The sequence below is a fragment of the Macrobrachium nipponense genome, chromosome 13 (genome assembly GCF_015104395.2).
Source record: "Macrobrachium nipponense isolate FS-2020 chromosome 13, ASM1510439v2, whole genome shotgun sequence".
NCBI lineage: Eukaryota > Metazoa > Arthropoda > Malacostraca > Decapoda > Palaemonidae > Macrobrachium > Macrobrachium nipponense.
Window position 1 is genome coordinate 42704758 of NC_087206.1, and position 23098 is coordinate 42727855.

General features: G+C 37.8%; 1 protein-coding gene across 1 annotated transcript in view; it reads left to right on the forward strand.

Moving 5' to 3' along the window:
- The window catches only part of LOC135225756 (ras-related C3 botulinum toxin substrate 1), a 266130-nt gene that overhangs the window by 183224 nt on the left and 59808 nt on the right, over window positions 1–23098 (forward strand). The gene's annotated exons all lie outside the window — the stretch shown is intronic.

A 23098-nucleotide genomic window follows, 5' to 3' on the forward strand; every position in this document is an offset into this window, starting at 1 on the left:
CCTATTTATTCCTGAGAATTGTAATTTTTTCTCTTCTCTCTCTCTCTCTCTCTCTCTCTCTCTCTCTATCTCTCTCTCTCTCCTCTCTCTCTCTCTCTCAAATAAATAACCAACCAAGTAATAAAATCCAAAATAAGAAAGAAACAAATAATAGAGAAAGAAAATCAAGAATATCAGGTAAAAGAGAAAAGCAAACCACCAATGAGATATGCAGAGGTGTCAGCAAAAAATTTCAAAGCATCAGCTCCGAAATTCTACTCAAGAGATAATAACTGTATTTATTATGCAAGAGGATATTGCAGAAAGAAACGGAGAAATTGCAGATTCAGACACAAAATGAATAATTATGATGAAGGAAGATCAAATATGGAAAAGTTGGATTTTTTAATGTCAGAATTTCTGGAAATGAAAAAGAACAACATACCAGAACAGGAAGAGACATGGGAAAATCCTTATTACTACCATTATTAAATGAAGGAGAAAGAAAACACGCAAACCATCATAGTGATGAATGCGCAGGGTTTAGTTACGAGTAACTCAAAAAGAAAAATAGAGTACTTAGAAGAACTAACCCAAAATGAAAAGAAAATAGATATAATGAATATAAGTGAAACCATGGTATTCCCAACAAGAGACTGGGCAATGATGATCAAATAAAAGGGTTCCGAAACTTCTAGATCAGATAGAAAAAATAGGAATCAAGGGGGAACCGCAATATATGGGAAAGAAAAAAAAAACAAGGAAAAATATATGAGAAATATAGTAACTCAGAATGTGAACTAGTAGCGGTAGAATTTGAATCTGAAAATTGATGAACATAGTAATATATAGACCTACCTAATACTAAAGAGTTTTGACTCAATAATTGAAAAATTGGATGATATATGTAGAAATCACAAGGACTGGACTATTCTCCTATCTGGTGACTTCAACTTTCCTTTCGTAGAATGGAAAGAACGAATAGGAGATTGTGGTTGTACTTATACATATAAAAAAGAGAGTAATAGTAGTGCAGAAGATAAGAGGCAATTTGAAAAGCTATTAGATATGCTACTAGAATACAACATTCAACAAATAAATCACCTGTCAACAAGAAAGGAAAATACTTTAGACCTAGTATTTGTGAACGAGGGGAATTATGTTAAAGAAATAATATTTTATATAATGCGAGTATTTCAGACCATAATGTCATAGAATTGAACAGTTCATTCCAAACGCAAGTGAAAATAGAGTATAAGCAAGAAATGAAAAAGTGGGAAGGATATGGAAAATACAACTTCTACAGTAAAAATATAAAATGGTCAGAAATTAATGAAGAATTAAACAAAGATTGGGTAACATTTTCGTAAAGTGATGACATAAGGGTAATACGGAGATATTATATAAATATTGGAGAAAATAGTGGAAAAATATATACCGAAGAAGAAAAGTAAACATCATTCATGCATACCAAGAGACAGAAGGATCTTGTTCCAGAAAATCAGAAAGTGGAAAAAAGGTCTTGCAAAAGAAAAAAAATGCATGGAAAGTTATAGAACTAAAAAGTAAGATAGAAAATGCAGAACAAAAAAGATTATACAATCAAAAGAAAATGAAAAACGGGACTTGGAAGAAAAAAGAACCCTATTAAATGATAACAAAACCCCAGACTATTATACTCATATGCGAAGAAGATGAATAAAAGAAGAATAGAAATAGGCCCTCTGAGAATTGAAGGGAGATTAACGAATGAAAAAAAAGGAAATTTGCAAAACATACTGGCAGAACGATATAAGAGAGAATTCACCCCTAGAATAGATAATGAAGATAATGGTATAGAAGTAAGGGAAGAAAATAGTGAATATTTAGCTGACATAGAAATTAATGAAGCTGATATTGTGCAGGCAATTGATGAAATTAAAAATGGAGCTGCTGCAGGGCCGGATGGAGTCCCTGCTATTTTGTTAAAGAAAGTAGTTCATTCTATCGCAAAGCCACTTGCAATATTATTAAGACAAAGTGTAGATACAGGCAAGATTTATGATGAGCACAAATTAGCATATATCACCCCTACTTTCAAAAGTGGATCAAGACTAGAGGCAAGTAATTATAGGCTGTGAGTCTAACATCACATATTATGAAAGTGTATGAAAGGGTAATGAAGAAAAATATTATGAAACATTTAATAAAAAATAATTTGTTTAATATAGGACACATTCGGTTTCGTACCCGGAAAAAGTACACAAACCCAACTGTTAGTCCACCGTGAGAACATATTCAAAAATATGAAAAGCGGAAATGAAACAGATGTGGTTTATCTAGACTTTGCAAAAGCTTTTGACAAAGTAGACCATAATATATTAGCAAAGAAAATTAGAAAACACAATATCGTAGATAAAGTAGGAAGATGGTTAAAAGAATTTTTACACAACAGAAAACAGATAGTTATTGCAAACGATGAGAAATCGGATGAAACCAAGGTAATATCCGGTGTGCCACAAGGTACGGTGTGCTAGCTGCAATATTGTTTGTTATTATGATTGAAGACATAGACAGTAATGTTAAGGATTCGGTAGTGAGTAGTTTCGCTGATGACACAAGAATAAGTAGAGAAATTACTTGTGATGAAGATAGGAACGCTCTACAAAGAGACCTTAACAAAGTATAATGATTGGGCAGAGGTCAAATAGGATTGGTATTTTAACTCTGATAAATTTGAATCAATAAATTATGGAGACAGAGAAGGAAAGCTATATGCATATAGGGGCGGGACCTAATAATGAGACCAATCACAAATAAGGAAGCAGTTAAAAGACCTTGGTGTGATGATGAATAGGAACATGTTATGCAATGATCAAATAGCAATTCTGTTGGCAAAATGTAAAGCAAAAAAATGGGCAATGTTGTTACGGCACTTCAAAACAAGAAAGCTGAACACATGATTATGCTAAAACATATGTTCGTAGTCCACTTTGAATATTGCAATATGATATGGTACCCACACTATCAAAAGGATATTGCACAAATAGAGAGTGTACAAAGGTCCTTACAGCTAGAATAGAAGAAGTTAAGGACCTAGACTACTGGGAAAGACTACAATCCTTAAAATTATATAGTCTAGAAAAGGAGAAAAAAGAGAACGCTACATGATAATTCAGGCATGGAAACAGATAGAAGGAATAACAGAAAATATCATGGAACTAAAAATATCAGAAAGAGCAAGCAGAGGTAGATTAATAGTGCCCAAAACTATACCAGGAAAAATAAGGAAAGCACACAGGACATTAATCCACTACGCACCAGCATCGATAATGCAGCGTCTATTCAATGCGTTGCCAGCTCATCTGAGGAATATATCAGGAGTGAGCGTAGATGTGTTTAAGAATAAGCTCGACAAATATCTAAACTGCATCCCAGACCATCCAAGATTGGAAGATGCAAAATATACCGGAAGATGTACTAGCAACTCTCTGGTAGACATTAGAGGCGCCTCACACTGAGGGACCTGGGGCAACCCGAACGAACTGTAAGGTCTGTAAGGTAAGGTCTCTCTCTCTCTCTCTCTCACTCAAATTTACAAATAATTATTAGACTTTGTATTTATTTTTCAGAATATTGATGGAAATATTTTATAGATGGGAATGTGCCATCCTTGCAGTTTTATGGAGATTATAGCATAGTAACTGACATTTATAGATAAAGATATAAACAACGTAGTTTTAATTCGAAGCAAAATGACTAGTTTGCATTGTCATGGGACTTTGTATCATAGTATTTTTCATGGTGTGTGATTGTCATAGTACTATTAGATTTAATGGAGCAATGCCATATTCACGTCGATACTTTTCCCCAGTGTGGAACCAAGGCTATCTGGAGGAGAAACTTCGAGGTTGCCTTAGTGATACTGGGGCATGCGAGATATTTTTGTTTTTTAAATTTGATGAAATACCTACGATAAAATTGTAATTGAACGCTAGAAACACTTTTTATAAGCGACAGAGAATTCATTGTTACTCTTCTTATTGTGTTAAGTGACGTCTGCCTATCGATAACAAACTGTTAACCATAAGTGTGTTCACGGCTCGTGTTTGGAAAGAAAAGTGACGAAACTGTCTTCCTAACTCGAGGTCCTTTGTGTGAAAACGAAACTTGTTTAATCTCTTTGGAGTTGGATGCTGCAGAGACGGTAGAACTAGTACAGCAATTAAAGCCGTGTAGCCCAAGAGGCAGGAAAGTTAGTTAGTACGCATTTACAAACCCGATGATTTGTTGGTTTTTCTTCGTGTCTCGGGTCGTCTTTCGCTGTTTTACACGGCCACTTATTAGTATTGAAAATGATTGTTAGAGCAGTTTGTAACTTGTCGTAGGTCTTCTGGGCCACGTACTTGAATACAGCAACAACTTAGTAATTTAGCGACATCGTAATGGTAGAATGAATCATTTTGTGAATTTCGAATTTGTCAACAAAGGCGGTAATAACTTAATTTTTCAGGTTAGCCGTTTCGTCGTGATTTGTGATTCTTGCAGTAATTTAATCAGCGTCCACTTTGATTTGACATTCTTACTCTAAATCCGGCCTGGAATGTTATTCTCTGGCGACCATGCCTAAGCTGATTACCAACTGGGAAAGCATTATTCCATCAGTTATTAAAAGGACTATTTTCTTGAACCATATTGTCGCCACAACTCGGTTCCTGATCCCTGTCTGTGCGTGTCGGAGCTGAGGGTGACGCCATGCAACGACACCTGGAGATTTTCATTGTCACCGCTGGGAGTGCCACAGCACCTGGGTGTCGGATTAAAGATCAAGGTGGCTTTTTAAAAGATGATCAGTCTCTCTCTCTCTCTCTCTCTCTCTCTCTCTCTCTCTCTCTCTCTCTCACACGCCGCACACGCACACCTTATGCCCTTAGATAGATCACATTTACAATTTGTGTGGAGAAATACCATCGTATTTAAGAATGAAGGTGAATGCGTCAATAGGGTGGCGTTTTGTAAAATATTAAAATGTTAATGTGAAATGAGGTGCTCTGGTAGAATTGAATGAAATGAAGTCTCGTATCTTCATTTTTCCCTCTTGGGATTGCGTGACATCAGGCAGCGCCTATGTCTGGTGCTTGCGTATCCACCGAGACCATGGTCTGGTACGGTCTGGTAGACTTGAAGTTGTCAATAGTTGCCGACGCCCACGGTAGAGTTGGGCGTTGTCGCCGTACGCTAACTTCCTCGAGTTTAGAGAGGTTATCAGCATGGGCGTTGGGAGAGGAAGTTCCGTTTTTTGAGAGTTGTCTGTATTATGGTACCTGAAATGTTACCCTTGTAGGAATAGAGCAGTTTGGAGCGTCTTGACTTTGCGTTTTGGTGTCTATTGTGAAGGACTTTTAGAAGTTCCTGTCTTTCATATTGCTTTGCTTAGTTCATCTGCTTAACAGAAACTACCAGTTTCTATCGTTTTTACACAACTTGCGCGTAAATGTTTGTTGAAAACTTATTTTTTTCAAATTACTCTCTAAGTATCCATCATTGATTATAGGAATCTTCGAGATCATGTGAATATCATTGATACCAAAATTGATTAGAGATTGGGGTTTACTCCCACTGCGGAAATATGGTCAACACTTGATACAGGAACCCAAATGACCACCACCTCAAAGTCAAACTTCTCTTTCTGTAATTTAGTATTTATTTTTTTCCACGAGCGTTCCGCGTACTTCGCTGCAGCCAACGAAAATGTCCACTCGTTGCATAATTAATGTTATTAGCGCCAGTTTCATAAACTTTTAATTCAGCTTATAATTAGCATTGGCTACGGTACTTGAAGAGAAAGAGACCATGGTGAAAATATAGTTCTGTTGGTTTAGATGAAAAAGAAATGTTATTTAAATACAGAATAGCGTATACATATAAAGCGCTTTGGTGACATAAAGCCTTTTTACTTGAAAAGCGTTTATAATAGCAAGGCGTTTTAGTGTATGTGTATTCTCTCTCTCTCTCTCTCTCTCTCTCTCTCTCTCTCTCTCTCTCTCTCTCTCTCTGTGTGTGTGTGTGTGTGTGTGTGTGTGTTTGCAAATGGAGACCCGTGAATTACTTCCTGTTTCATGATACATTCCCAGTAATTGAACATAATACATTTACACATTCCTATACGTCATTTTTGGTATAAATTTCTTTTTATTAGCACGATATTTTTAAAATGACTTTTGTAAGTTTTTTAAATTTGAGAGAGAGCTTTTCCCGTCGATATCTCATGTTGAAGCAAAACCTCAATCCACCTAATGACAGCTATCGCCTATCATTGTCATATTGCCGCTGTAGTTGAATCCCGTGGGGTTTTTACATATTATTGCGGTGTTATTGGCGGTGATTGCGACTTTGTTGTGCTCCCTTTCGTATGTGCTGTGCATCGTTTTCAACTGGAGAGGATAACTGGTGCAGTTATTGCAGACGCTTGCTATGCTCTCGCTGCACAATGATGGAGAGATGGATTGCAGTTCTTTTCTTTTTGCAGCGGAGTACACGGAATGACCCTGTATGTAGTATTGATATCACCAACCATGTTTCCTTACCTGAGCTTTGAAGGAAAAAGAGGCTGCTTATAACCACTGCGTGGTAACAGTATACGTGATTATTTTGCTGAAGGTGAACTACAGATTGAAATCTCAGGTGGACTGTAAGGTATAGAGACGTTCAAGTTATAGTAAAGGGAATCACTGAAGTCATTACATATCATATATTGGGGAATCGTATAGTGTAAAAATATTCGGGTGCACAATATACGTCCACGGGCACATTCTCTCTCTCTCTCTCTCTCTATACATATATATAATATATATTATATATGAATATATATATTATATATATAGTATTATATAATATATATCTATATATATAAGTAATATGATTATATATTATATATAATATTATATAGTATATAGTATATATAGATATATATATATATATATATACATGTGTGTGAGAGAGAGAGAGAGAGAGAGAGAGAGAGAGAGAGAGAAAGTGATTATCTTTTCTTCGCTCCGTATTTCCTAAGTTTTTTTCGCAGTGCGAATGAAATAAAATAATCGAATGGTTCTTCGTACTTATACTCAACCAGAATCGGAACGGCAGTAATGAATTAAGAAGTACTTGCCAAGTAGCTCGTCAGTGCTACCCTATAGGAACTGAGACTAATTCCTGAAGATCTAGGAGAAAATAGTTACATATGAAGTAATGATATATACAGGAGAGCAAAATAATACTTGGCCTTCATGATGTATAAATTCTATGACGGTAATTAACACGTTATACAAAGCCCAAACAGTTTCTTCGTGACCTTACTCGTGGGTGTGTGTGTGTGTGTGTGTGAGAGAGAGAGAGAGAGAGAGAGAGAGAGAGAGAGAGAGAGAGAGAGAGAGAGCACCTTGCGCTATTATAGACCTCTAGCATAACCACAACTATTCAACTAAGTACAGATAATTATAATGCAAAGATAAACAGATAAAAATAGAGCGCATTCCCAACAAGAGTAATTCAGCCAAAAAGATTAAACATTAAGCATCTGCCTTTGATTAGAATAATGAAATTTTGCTCACTCCTAAAGTACTAGACCAACTGATGTAAATTAGGAATGATTCTTGATAAATTTACCGCAGAACATTATCATCACTAAACATGGTACATGATCGTTGACGGCATATGAAATTTACAATAAATCCAAGACCAACGATCAATAGATGTTTTGCAACAAGCAAGAGCACAAAATACTCGTGGGTGCCTCTGCGTAGTGCTCTAAACAAACACACGTGTAAGAAGGATCTGCCTTTACCAAAGTTAGTCACATGCCCTACATACCAAACGTCAGGTCTCTCTCTCTCTCTCTCTCTCTCTCTCTCTCTCTCTCTCCTACACGACTAGCCTCCAGAGTCACTTTCACTCTCACTTATGATTATGGGCGGTGCCTTCCTTGCCACCCTCCATCCTCCTCGATCCGTCCCTCAACGCGAACGAACACACGGGCGCACAACCGCCACCGAGAGTGTAGTCTTAGTAGTGGGTGTTCAAGGTCCCTGAGTATCCCTTGACTTCCAGATGGGCTTCATTTCCATTGATATTATGCTCAACTTTTTTTTTCTTTTTTGTTATACTTGGCAAAATGAGAACGTGTGCATGCGCGCGCGCGAACACTCACGCACATACACACACACACACACACAAGCAAATGATTTTAAGAGCAATTCACCTACAAAATTGCCAATTTTTATAGAAAACTTAATTGCTGAGTGCTTGAAACTCTTAAACACTTCGTTTTTTAAAGAACCTGGACTGTTTATTTCATGAACTCGAGACCACAGCGACTGAGTCATCTACCATTGGATATGAATTTTATAACATGGACATGATGCAGCAGTGTAGTGATAAGTCCATAGTGGGAATCGAACTCTGTTTCAAGTTTCAGAACGAGATCACGTTTCCGGCCTGACCACGAGAAAGATAAAAGTCAATCGCGTCTCTTACATATATCGATCAAATTCGGATACATTTATTAGATCTAGCTGGATTAGACTCATCCTCACCATTCGCTAAGCGGGCAACTTTTTTTCGTTTTTCAGACTGAAATATGTAGAATCTACGGCTCATTTTTCACCTGAGACCCTTTTAAGTGTAATGACTACAATACCTTATTAACTTCTCGAATTTTCCACACTTTTTTTATGTTTGCCGCTACCAAGTCTTAGATTCCGTAGGGGGGTAGTGCCGTCAGTGGACCTCATGCGGTGCACTGTAGGCATTACTTAAGGTTCTTTGCAGCTTGCCTTCGGCTCCTAGCTGCAACCACTTTCGTTTCTTTTACTGTACCTCCTTTCATATACTCTTTCTTCATCTTACTTTCCACTCTCCCCTCCTGTTATACCTTTCAGACTTTTTACTTTTAGTTTCCATTCACCGCTGATTGACCTCATGGGCCCCAGTGCTTGGCCTGTGGCCCAAATTTTATATTCAACTCAACCAAGTCTCAGATCCATATGCAAGAACAGGAAGTAATTCTAACGTTCTTCGCAGGATTCGAACCCACCTGCAGTGTCAAAACGTTTCTGACGCCGTGTGGCGCAACGGCCTCTGTGAATATCCTCTACTCACGTCTTTCCATAGCTTTATTTTCCTTGAGAATCCCTTCTCTTAGTTGTCGTCCTACGTCTTCCCACTCTTCTGGTGTCTAAGGCAGCCTACCATCTCTTCCGATTCTCCCTCAGGGGTTGTGCGGAGGACGTGTCCAAGCCATCATCGTCGCCTATAAACAATTTTATATATATATATATATATATATATATATATATATATATATATATATATATATATAGATATATATATAATATATAGATATAGAGAGAGAGAGAGAGAGAGAGAGAGAATGAGACGAGAGAGAGAGAGAGAGAGAGAGAGAGAGAGGAGAGAGAGAATGGCCATCTCTGATAACGCATTGCCTGGAGTGCTTGCTTGGGCTAAATCCGTTGTATTAATATTCCAAGAAATTGCTTTCTTGGCAATACGAAGAGCTATAGCATGTCCACTAATTAGTTAATTAGCGAAGTATTTTGGGATAACGTTGCTTGCTAGTGCCGCTCACCTTGGCTCTTCTCTCCTTAAGCACCAAAGTTCAAGGGACCTAATTCCCTGTCTAGGTCAGTAGAGGTACGACGAGTTTCAACTGAAGGTGTGTCATCGTTCATGAAACTCGTTCAATTATCATTCCATATTAATGCAAGGAAACTTGAAACAGTTCAAAAATGGACCCTTTTTTTGGCGTTGGAATTTACCTTGATTAAAGACTAAGTTCTTGTCGTTCTTGAAAACGTATCATGCATAAAGATTTATATTTGAATTGGGATAAGTGATAGCTATTCTCAGTGAGGCTGTCATATATAAATCAAGTGGAATGTTTATGGTTCTTGAGCATCCATTTTTTTAAAGGTTAATGTATTGCCTTTTGTGAATTGAGTTTGTTTCTTGAATTTGGAGGTTTTACTTACTTATCCAGTTTTATAAATACATTACTGGCATCGATGTTCATACTTGAAACAACATATTTTAAGACTTCAGTCAATGCTCAAGTGTAGTAGAGGGGGAGCACAATGTGATAAACCAGAAGGGGGGGTTGATAAAATATGTGAAATTAAGAATGAAACTTTCGTGTATTGACTTGTTTTATAATAATGTACTACTGGGTGTACGTGTCGGTGCACAGGTTGGTTGCGAATGTGTTATAACGTAGGGTGGGTGTAGAAAGCAGCTGCTTACGTTTCTGTGCATCGTGTGTATATGTATGGATAATTAGTGCATCCTTTATCGTCTGCAAGTGGTGAGCACTAGAGATGCTTTTGAAAACGTTGTATTATCTGGACTTGAAGTCGATTGTAAACATTTGCTGTTTGGTCGTTGATCCTGTAAGTAGTAGGGGATTTTCGCTCCTGTAGTGACCCGTGGCAAGTATTGTATTCGCTCTGGAAGATGAGATGATGATATAAAATTGTTTTGTCGTGGTTCTTCTTATTTTCGATTTGAGACCATATAGTGACCGCTGTGTTAGTGGTGATGGGGTCAGAATTACGGTTACATCGTGGTGTTTGTACATGCGCGCTTCTTCTTTTTATTTTTTTTATAGGCTCTATGTCATAATTTTGAGAGATTTATCGTCCGAATATTGATTTTTTGTATAAGTTGTTCATGATTTCAGTTCAGTTTGGGTTTCCCTGGTCTTCGTGAATTTACCTAATTTTCAGGTGTCGCTATTTTATTATCAAGTACAACCTTAGAGATTTTGCCCATTTGGGGGTTGTAAATGTATTATATATATATATATATATATATATATATATATATATATATATATATATATATATATATATATATATATATATATATATACACACATACATACACATAGCCGTTATGTTTCATTTTAGTTACGGTAACTCACGTGAGATGATTTTTATTTTCAGTTACTCTCTTGACTTATCTTTCCGGCTTGTTGACATGGCTGCTCCAATGAATCTTTTTCCCGGCCCGGTCCTAATATCTTACGATGTCTTTTGGTGGTAACATTTAAAATGGTTGTTCTTAGTTACTTCTCCAAGCCAGCGTTTCAGTTTAGCTTGGAATTCTAGGTGGAGCCGGTTTGTCATTTGTCTTTGTGATTTTAAGGAAGATAGGATAGATTCATCCTGTGAAACTATATTACCAAAGGGATTTTCAATGGAGAATGAGGATATTGATTTATATACTAGTGACGTTATTTATATAACAACGCAAAAATTGTCTTTGGCGTCTTGAGTGAAATATTGAAAATCAATCACGTGATATTGGGACCAGTCTGTCATATCTCACGCTGCATTGTTTTTTTTTTTTTTTTTTTTTTTTTTTTTTTTTTTTTTTTTTTTTTTTTCTCCCCCATTACCTTTGACTTTGATTGATGCGAATGAAATGATACTTGGTAAGTGATTAAAATGGTTGACAACGAATGTACCGCGTGGTGTTTTGTCTGAAGAATACCATACTAGAAATCACTAGATGTTTGAACGGTTCTTACATTTTTCTTATGTAAGATATACTTCCGTTTGTCCAGGATATTTTATTCACCTGTCAAAAAGTTCTACCAGTTCCTTTTCCTTAGAGAGAATTGTCCCTCGAAAATCTCTGCTGCTCTCCAGATTGTCTCTCCTTGTTACACATCTAGACATTTCTATATATCGAAATGCTGTGACGCCAGTTTTAAGACATAAATCAGTCAAACATCGAAACATGTTGAGAGGATACCTGCGCAGTCGTATTTATTTTTGGATTGATTACTGTGAAGATTTTTAGTATCCTTTTACGGTAATCTGATATGCTCTCTCTCTCTCTCTCTCTCTCTCTCTCTCTCTCTCTCTCTCTCTCTCTCTCTCTCTCTCTCTCACCATGAAACGCTGACTTGAAGAAGTAACTAGGAAGAACATTTTAAATGTTACCACCAAGTAGAAAAAAAATTCACACTTAATAAGAGGGTGGAACAGTAAATTCATTGCCATCTAAGGTCAGTGCTCCGTTTACAAATCTTGATCAGCTATGGGGCAAGGCTCACGCCTTGGCTTACTGTAAACCCAGGTAAACTGCCTTCCGTAAAGCTATATATTTCATATATTTATTTTAATTTAATTCGGTCGGGATATGTTCTCCCTGGTTGAGCATGTGTCAAAGCTTTGTGATAAGTCGGAATTAATTTTAGATAACGTGACCATGAAGGTAAGTTTGTGTTAGAGATGCCTAAGATAATGTGGCGAGACAGCAATTACGTGTATAGCTGAAAGAAGTGAACAATTAGTTTTGATTTCTTGTGTGGAATTAATATCATATGATATCACACGGTGACACAGTGGAAGTACAAAATACGAGGAATTCGGCAATAAAGATTTCTCGCATCATATTCATGACTTCTCATGAAGGAACTTCCATTTTTACAATGGGAGATGTTGCCAGGCATGCCAAGCGAAGTCAGTAGAAAGAGAAATTTCTTCCTGAAAAGACAGGAGTGTTTCAATGGGTGCTGGATACTCGTTCTGTAAAACTTTAGGCAAGCTGGCCACACATTCAAGGTTATCTTGGATGATTTCACTTCCTTATAAACTCAGTTGTTATCACCCACCCATGCGTGAAAGAACTCCATCCGCACCTGCACATACACTCAGCAGATGGGAACATTGTTTCTACGAGTGTTAAACCTTCTCTCTCTCTTCTCTCTCTCTCTCTCTCTCTCTCCCTCTCCCTCTCCCTCTCCCTCTCTCTCTTCTCTCCTCCTCTCCCCTTCTCTCTCTCTCTCTCTCTCTCTCTCTCTCTCTCGTTAGTAGGCAGTGATATTTGCTTTCTCCAGTTGATGTCTAGTCAGCCTAAATAGACGGTAGATACGTTAGGTGTGTGAACACCTAGTGTTTATTGTATAGCGGGCGTGGCAGGGCTATTTTTCGAGTTAGTTTCATGTGATTGTGTATACGACAATATTTTCAATGACGTAATGCCTTCCTTCAGTACTGAAGTCGTTAGCATTGTATTTTCTTGTCAACAGCCGTAAACAAATAATGAATAATCTCTTATGTCCGGTTGTTTATCTTTTGAATGGTATCGATGACAGTTCGTAAAGGTTCGAGATGGAATGCGTATTCGATTTAATGTCATTTATCGGTGGAATCGCCAACTTTGGAATTAGTATGAACAAAACCCGATGAATACTACTCTTTTGTTTTTATCTTTTCTCTTGTGATGACAAGAAATGAAACCTTGGATTTTCTTCGAAATACTTTCAGGCAGCCTACTCTTCGAAGAATTTCAAGTCACAGGGATTCTTCCCCAGATAACTATTTTAATTGCCCAGGTTTGGCATCCAGTGGGATTCTATTTAAAAAAAAATTGGCTGCCTGGTTGTCATTATGTCCGTTCGTTCGCTGAGGTTCGATTTTTTTCCCCCATGACTTTCAGACTATACAAAGATAGAGACTTGATATTCAGCGTGCATACTCCACTAGCGAAGCCGATGTACAGAGGGAGGTCAAGGTCAGGGTCATACTTAAGAGGTCAAAGTTCATATAACAATATGCCACAGGTGAGATGAGTCGCACTGTGTTTTGCATGATCTAGAATATTCAGTGACTCAGGTTTCATAAGAAATGTAGTGTTTCACATGTGTTAAGAATTGTGATTGTTCAATTATTCCTGGTTTTCTGACCCGATATCCAAATTAATGCCTACTTAATGTACTAAATTTCAATATGAAAATGTTGCATTGTTACATCAAGGTACACTAACCCTTCACATACGAAACCGAAGTTAATTCTTTTTCCGCTGAAATAGTTTGGTGCATATTTGAATACTGAATGTGAACGTTTTCATATGGACTGAGCTCAAAGGAAAATTATGGACAACTCTCATCACGATTTTTTGTGCAAATTTTACAAGAGTAAAAAATTGATTTAAATTTTGAGTAAAGTCTCGATTGTTGAAATTGTGCCTTTCATGCACGTGCTTTACAACCTCATTTTTTATAATAGAATTTCCTCGTTGTTCTTAAGTAAAGATATATATCCAGGTCGAACTTCTTGGATCAGTCAGTGAAACCTTGTCTGTGCGCAAATGTCCTCTTGCGTTTTTAACGGTGAAATCGGAGATTGCTCTAGATTTCTGTTTGTTAGAGGAGACTATTGGTCATTTGCACTTTAGAGGCACTGTACTAGTATATTAGCCCGTCTTTATTTAAACTTTGGAGGATTTTTCATGGTGAAAGCCTTTCTTTGACACAACAAAAAAAAAAAAAAAAAAAAAAAGAACAGCTCTTTAGTAATTTCCTTTCATTTGGAATTTACTTGTAAGACATTGGTATGTCGTAGTTTCCGGTAGTAGCTACTGTTTCATCTTAGTCCTGTTTGAACTAGAAATAATATTCATGTTATGATTTCACTTCAACTTCTGGTTCCTCTGAACTGTGGATTGGATAGGTCATTTGAGTCACTGCCGTATAGGTTGTACGAGAGAATGAGTAAGTGAATGAAAATGCACGCTAAGTGATGATTCAGTAGACGCGTGACTCAGCGTCACCGTTTGTGAGTAAGCCCCTGACCCCCCGCCCAAAGAACAGCGGTGTGTGTGGGAGACAAGCGGAAGCCAAGCTTCCTATCGCTTGTACTCAGCTAGCGGATACTTCTCTCTCTCTCTCTCTCTCTCTCTCTCTCTCTCTCTCTCTCTCTCTCGTTGTGTGTGTGTGTGTGTGTTTGTAAATGTAAAGAAAGTCGGTCTTTCACACCACTCGCTATTTCGTGGATGATGAATCCTGAGTATTCGATTTTGTAAAGGGTCAGAGCAGCATTTCATATATTGTCTTACTGTGTTTCACAATCAAGGCGTTATCCCAGCGTAGAGATTACGTCATCAGAAATTGAGAAAGCGAAGGATGTTTTATCTAGTTGAAAGGTGTCAAAATATGTCTTATCTCACTCCCTCGCGGATGTCGTTTGTCGGTGCCCTGATAACGGTATCTTTCGACTTTCTAGACAAATTATTTTACCTGTGCGTATGAATGTTAACTAAGATTTTCGGACAGTTTTTACATTCTTGTTATTTCTAAAGTAGCAATGATTTATGTACAGTGTAACAAGCGTAAGTCATGGCGTACAATGTCGATAGAATTGACTTTTTGATGCTGTTGGTTTACTAAAGTCGATTATTGACAGTTGATAACTTTGTCTTCGGAATTCAGGTCGATGTTGGAATAAATCCCAGAAAAGGACTTGCTCTTCCTCGTTACCTTTCTTAGGAAACATTGATATCGAAGATAAAGTAATTTTGCGACGTTGCATTCAACTTGTCATAAAAGTATTCCAGCTTTGTTGGCAGCATACGATTGATATGCAATTCGTCTTCAGTGAGCACTGAAAGAAAGAAGTCATAGAACAAGCGTTGGTTGAAATCTTGAAGGCTTTGCGGAGAATGGTTCCATTCGCTGGCTCGTAGTAGGGGAGCCTGCGCAATTCGAGACTGTTAAATGCTCTAAATTTTGTCAAGATTGTTTTGGGGCTATTTAACATCACATTATTTCCTAAACTTGAACCTTTTGGACTTGAGTAATGCAGGTGATGGGCAAGTTATATCCTTATTGGAGACTATTTCTAATAAGGCATTTGTTTTGGGTCCCATTAGAGTTGTTGAAACACGTGTACACATACAAACATACTCCTGAGCATAAGGAAACCTATCGATTGGGTAACCTATAGCGAAACCAAAAAAGACGATGTTTCCGACAATTTTTTTCCACTGTTACCATTCACTTATTCCTAATTAATTATATTAATTTATATATTTTATTTTCATTAGGGCGCTGAATAATCTTGATGGGTTCCGGCGCTTGGTTCTCAAGACCTAAATTTCATAGTTAGTTATAATCAGCGAGATATTATTTGCTGGGTGCCCTTCATTTTCATGAGAATAAAAAAAATGTGACAATTTTTTTTTTTTTTTTTTTTTTTTTTTGCTGAAGCTGAGCAGCCAAATCTGTTGTTTGTCAATTTGGGTCTGAAAGGAGGAGGAAAAGTCGCTGTGAAAGTCTTGCATTTATTTGTTATTTGTATTAATTTGTTAATTATTTTCAAATATTTTTAGAAATTTCTTTTCTTCTTTCATATGTGCGTTTTATAGTATAGAATCATAGTTTCGAATGGTGGATTCAACCATTTCGCTACTTTTAATCTTTTCATTGGGCAAAAATTCCAAGAATATCATTGTGAACTGACTTCAACTGTTACGTTACTTTAGCGAGAATTGATGTGGTTGATGAAGCCAAGTTCTATGAATTCTCATTGTGAAGATGCAGCCCGCGTCTTTCGGGCATCGCGTGAGCATCATCGCACCCGAGGTTGTTATTGTGTGCTACCTTTGAGATGATTGAAGCTCATTTGATCTCTCCATGTACGTGTGTGTGTGTGTGTGTGTGTGTGTGTGTGTGTGTGTGTGTAATAATAACTTTGATGAAATAATAAAAGGCAGTGACGACAAGCAGTTTGTTCTGTTCAGTCTGTATGGATCCTGTGTTTAGTCTACTATGTACTGAGCTTCCGTAAGGACGTTTTTGTTTTATCTGCCGCGGGATGCTGCCTTCCTTGCTGTGTGGTTCTAGATTGGTATCCTAATGTCCGTTGTTTGTTATAGAGGGATTCGAGTTGTTACCTTATTCTCTCTCTCTCTCTCTCTCTCTCTCTCTCTCTCCTCTCTCTCTCTCTTCTCTCAAATTATGCCAGGTTGATTGGCATTGTGCTACCAAACCCATTTATCATTACTGCTCTTTGGGTATACGATAATTGTCAACGTTTGAACTATATTTAAATGGATCGGTTTTTTTTCATTCTTGCTTCCCTTTCTATTGTGGTAACTCTCTCTCTCTCTCTCTCTCTCTCTCTCTCTCTCTCTCTCTCTCTCTCTCTCTCTCTCTCTCTCTCTCTCTCTCTCTCTCTCTCTCTCTCTCTCTCTCTCAAGAGACAGAAACTAATTAAAGCGGCAGGGAGGCTTCTTGTACTAATAGTTTCTTAGGCAAGAGAGGAACAAATGCGAATTATTTTTAAAATTTGTCATTTTGATGGAAGGAAGAAAATGATCAGAAACATCTCATCGAAATGTAATGAAAACAAAAAGTTGACATGTCTGAGGAAAATAGTAGCATAATTCATAGGCAGTCTCCTGTCAAGTGTCCATTTTTAGGGACAGGTTTGCCCTGGTTTTGATACAGAAATCTTGAAAATGCTCTTTTCATATCGCGGAGATTTAGGTTTGCTGTTTATTTTCAAATCCAGTTTAAATTTCAGCCTCATACACCCCAGATCAATTTCACAGGTGTCCATTGAGTTTGTTATTTTGAAAGTATCACTATTAGTATACCTTTACGGATTTTTGTGAGAGGCTCACGAACACCTCATTGGTTTATTTCTTGACATTGCGCAAAGACTGATGAAAAACAGTGGCAGATCTGAGTATAGTAGGAATTGTTTAATTGATATACGAAAATAATGGACTGGTTCAGAATGAAATGTAGGATTGCATATTGATAGCTTCTTTCGGCGCAGTTGTGATAATTTCAAAGACTGGCCCTTTTGTACTGTATATCAGAAATTGATTTAAGTCCACCCGCTTATTTTGTGTTCGATTCTTGCTAATGAATCATGACTGGGCGTAGCAACAGGGTCAAGCGAGGATGTGGTTCATACGTCAACCGTCTAGATCGTGTCTTGTTCTGATGCATATCCCGTTGTGACGTCATGAAACCTCTTCATGTCACTGATGTTTACAAAGCAAAGTGGCTGTTAATGCAAGGACATCGAAGTTTGTTTTTCGTGTCACTTGTTCTATGTCAGCAGACTTACATTTTAGACTTCAAAACATTTTTCGCCAAAGAAAATGTTTTGTTTCTTGCTCCTCGGTTTTACAAATGAGATTTTGGAGGGAAAAGATTAAGTCTCACATCTTCTCTAGGAAAGACAAATCAAAGAATATATTTTTATGCTTGAAATCTTATTACTGTTTAAGAAGTTTGTTTTGAAACTGAAGGTTTTGAAAAGATCTTGAAATACCAACTTTTCATTAAACCGATTTTAACGTTTATTGCTGTTGGTAAAAAGGAGAGATGGGTCAGTAATAACATCAGAAGAAGAAGAAGAAGAAAGACAACGCTGTGCAGGGCAATGGATTGGTTTAGTAGAAACTGACGAAGCCTTGAATGTTCTCATAATTGACATATTTGGAAGTGGAATCAATAATTAAGGAAACCCGGGAGATGGAAAACACCAGGTTCAGGTTGTATCACTGCTGAGATGATTCAAGCTGAAACTGAAATGACTTATTTTTTTTTTTTATTTTACTGATTAGACTGTTTTTTATTTTTTATTTTTTTATTTTACTGATTAGACTGTTTTGCAGATTGTGGAATGAGAGAGCAAAGCCCGATGATTTGGAGCTGGAAATCATAGCTGAGCACTTGCTTCCTTTTGGCATCCCCATTTAATACGTAAAGCTAATTGAAGTTGTCCATGAATTAAGTAGATGCAAAGTTAATGTTGATGGCGTCTGTCAAGTGAATTTGAATTAATAGCAGGGTGCTACAAGGATATATTATTTCTCCTTTGCCGTTTGCCTTTTTCACAGATGTTATAAGGAAAAAGTTTTAAGAGATGGAAGAGAAGTTTTAGATTGAGTAACGAGAGAAACGTGACAGACTAGAAAATGCAAATGGTGGTGTTTAAATATATGCAGCACGACAAGACTGGCGAAGCTTTCTTAGTAGATGCATCATATGCCCAATGAAAATAAAGTAAAAAGACAGTATGGTGAAGAGGTAAAACTCATTAGACGGGGAAGTATTAATGAGATCGAACATGTAAAATAATTAGTGAGGATGATATTCAACACACGTTCCCATGAATTTAAATTAAGTTAAAGGCTAAAAAAAATTCTCATTGAACACTGGGTAGGCTGGAGCAAATTTGGAAATCAGATAGCTCGAAATTACATACAAGAGGTAGATTATACACAAGTCTGGTCGATCTGTATTGCTGTGCAGACATGAGTCACTCTATGACAGTGAAACTATATATTAAAATGTTGTCGATTTGTGGATGAAGCTTTTAAGAAGCAACTTAAGTGTCAGGTGACAGAATAGTTAGAAACAATGCCACAAGGAAATTACGATGATCTTTATGTAGATGAGATAAATCCCGTCTCCATCAAGAGATGAAGATGCAGACGGCTTGGGCATGCCCTTCAAACAACTCCTGCATTTCAAAAAAGCAAGTGATAGTTTCAGCTTTACTTCTGTGGACACAAAAAAGACTTGGAAGGCTCGGAAGTACTTGGATGACAATGGAGGCTGGAGATGGCAAGGATTTGGGGGTAGATGAAGCGCGCGCACAAAAAATGTGTGGCGGAATTTCACCCAGGCCCTTTGCGTCACGGGGCGTTTGAGGCGACGATGATGATGATGGTGGTGATCGTATTCATTGCTTGTTCCTCAAGTGTCTCGCTCCATAAAATGTCAGATAATTTTGGCAAAAAGCGAAATTGTCGTTCATGGCATTTTTACGACAATGACTCATTCTCGACATTGTTTACCTCAGGAAATGCCTCACCCGGGGTTTGTAAACGACGCTGGACTTCTATCTAGATATTATACTTTTATAAGATTTTTGGGGTACAAAAACGCTCACACTCACATGATGATATTACATAAATATTCTGCGTTAATGTTGCCTACTCTGAGACACTGAAACCATGTAAAAGGTTTTCCGACAGTGATAAGGGCCCAAAACAAGCATCAGGAATGTATCTTCCTTAATTAATTTTGAATTTATTCAGGTTGTTGATCTCAATTGGCGAATCTCAAATTCGTGTAAGGGACAAATATAGATTGGAATATGAGCATTTTCACACAAGTATTTAATTCCACTGACTTTTATTGTGGGAACGAATTTTCAAGTATTTTTTTTTAATTGACGGTAATGAAAAGTGATTTTTTGCCAGACTCCCCATTGTGTTTATAAATGAAAAAGAACATAGCTCCTTTTTAAACATCTTTTAGTGGGATTGTAGTTGAGGAAATCCGCCGTATGAATTCTACCGGAATCGACCAAGCAGTGATGAAAGCCCTGGGGCGTTTCCTCTGTCACGGTCATCTTCTGGACGTGTTTATGTTTGCCCGTGATAGCTACCCTTCGTTGCTGTCTATTTATACATGAATGTCATTGAGAGAGAAGAGGGAGATAGGGTCGAATGGATGCTGGAATAGGGAAAGGGCGAATGCTGGAAGGGGGTGGAGGTGGGCCATGACGTGATAGTTCCGCCGACGGTTTTGATGACAGGCTACTGATGATAACAGCGATATGTGATTACTATACGATTATGTCGTGATCCTGTTGTGAGAAATTTGGGTTTCATTCGCATGTTGTTGCAGACTGCGTTTTATTTAAAAAGTTGTTGTAGCCTTACAGGTCGTGTGCAAAACTGTTTAACATGGTATAATTTAGCAGTAATTTTGTCTTACTTTTTTCTGCTCAAGTAATTTCTTGGATCTTACAGTGGAACAGTCTCATTTTTCATCTGTTTGAGTAATTTCCAGGTTTAAACATTTGTCCTTAATTGTCATATCCCAAAGATCGCTGTCGCTTCATTATTTCACGCATTATGCAAGCTTATCTCTATATTCCCCCATGCTCGTGGATACCTTGAACAGTTGTATTTCAGTCATTCCCTGACAAGTTCCACTTTCGAACGTTGTACAGTCTCCTCGACCCTGTTGATTTGCTGACCTTTATGAGACCATCTTTCTCTGAACGTAGAATTTTGTTGCAAGCGGCAGAAGCAGTGTTAGGAATGCAAGCAAGAGGATCGTTACAAAAATGAATTGAGAGTAGGGTGTGTGACTGCGAGTGTCAGTCAGAACAAGGGTTGATATGAAATGATGACTTCGCGTAGGGTTTTTCAAGAAATAAATGCGTGAAATCCTGAAAATGAAACTAAGTCACTTGATGAATCTGATATTTTGCGAGTGACGGTGGTTTATGAGTGCTGAAATGCCCTGACAGTGAAGCCTCCTCCGTCATAAAAAGAAGTGATCTAAGGAAGAGAACTATTTACAAACCATTTCCATGAATTCATTGCCAAAGCATAATGCGTGATTACAAATTGCAAATGATGCATGTTGTAGCACAAGCTTGTTTTCCTTCATTTAGATATTAATGATGAAATTGACCTGCATGCTGAGAAAATGTTCTGATTGTTAACGGCATATTTGATATATAGCGTACTAATTGATATATACATATATTCACTGTCTAAATAAATCTTATATTGTCTCACACAAGTGGCGAAAGCTAGAATTGGCACCCGCAAAGTAACGCAAAGTAAACGGCCCACTTATCACATTCCTTGAAAAAGTTTATGGTTTTCGATCAGCGTAATAGTTATCTATTCAGGCGACCTTAAACGAGAGCCACAAGATAGACAGTCTCAGCCACATTCCTCGACCTAAACGTCACTGATCTCTGTCACTACACCAATTTCAAGAGCGCCAACCTATTCCAGCACGAAAGTCAACAGAGAACACTAACAATATTCTCCTTCGTGGAGATCCTTAAGGAATTCACGAAATAGCAATCGTCAGGCATGTCTCCTCAATCAACCTTGTGGCTTTATACAAAGATGATCTGCGTTTCACAGCTAACTATTAGTATTATAGACTAGTCGCGAAAGCATCATTATTTACCTCGACGTTGCCAACGGTTTCGACAGAGTTGATGACTTCGTACTATGCAGTAAGCGCCCCCTCCAAATAGGGTCGGCTAATGGAGCACTATCCAGACCAGCACAGGTCAGGTCAGGTATCACTTACGGCGCAGTTCTCGGTCCTGTTCTCTTTATTATCAGGATCTTTATTATCAAGATTATTAGAACTGGTTCGCCTACCAATCCGGTGGCCCGAAGTTCGAGTCTCGGCTCGGCCAACGCGGAATCAGAGGAATTTATTTTTGGTGATAGAAATTCATTTCTCGATATAATGAGATTCGGATCCCACAATTAATTGTAGGTCCCGTTTCTAGGTAACCAATTGGTTCCTAGCCACGTAAAAATATCTAATCCTTCTGGCCAGCCTTAGGAGAGCTGTTAATCAGCTCAGTGGTCTGGTGAAACTAAGATATACTAATTAAGAACCTGCAGAGCCCATGCCTATTTTTATTTGGTGACGATTGTCCCATTGCAACGATATCAGACACTGAAGGAAACTGAATCATTTTAAAATGGTCCGAAACAGTGCAACCTATAATGTTATTAAATTTGACCACAGGTGTTTTGGTAAGAAATACACGAAATTTCGACATTTGCCGCAGACACAAACCCCATTTAGATGAACCAAATAAGCCATCTGGGAGTCATCATCTCTTGACGACTGAACAGGGTCTTCTCTTATTGACAGAATCTTGTAAATAAACTGTCGTAAGCAGTTAGCATGAGTACTCGGAACACTATCAACTAGTGATATCAGCGCCATGTGCAAACTGTTGCTCACCTTTATGGTCTCCACTCCCAACTGAATTATTGCCAAATAGGCGACTTGTGGGCGTGTTACGTGATTGAAAAAAATAAAAAAAGTCTTGCACGAACGAATAACACTTTGTACATTGCTAAACCTAAACTAACCCAAGACTCCCATTAAAACCAGAAACCTGCACCCTTCAATTCCGACTCAGTCCTAGAATTTCTGTTAAATTCTTTCTGTCCCAATTTGTCATGTACTCGTATGAACAGTCCAGTCGAGGTTGCTGGTGCATCTTCGTGTTTTCACGGCTTGCATTCTATGGAGCTCTCTCCTTCACTGTGTCTCAGCCATCACAAATCAACCAGTACACATATTTCAATTTTACACAAGTTGCTGGATGTCCTGCCGGATGACTTAAGGACGTTGTGCCACCGGTCATTGAAGCAACCCCAGTTTGACACTGCATTGAGTTCTGAAGTGAGATCTGAAGTCATTGTTGTCAATGATTGCAACAAATAATATGTAACTCCAGGGAGC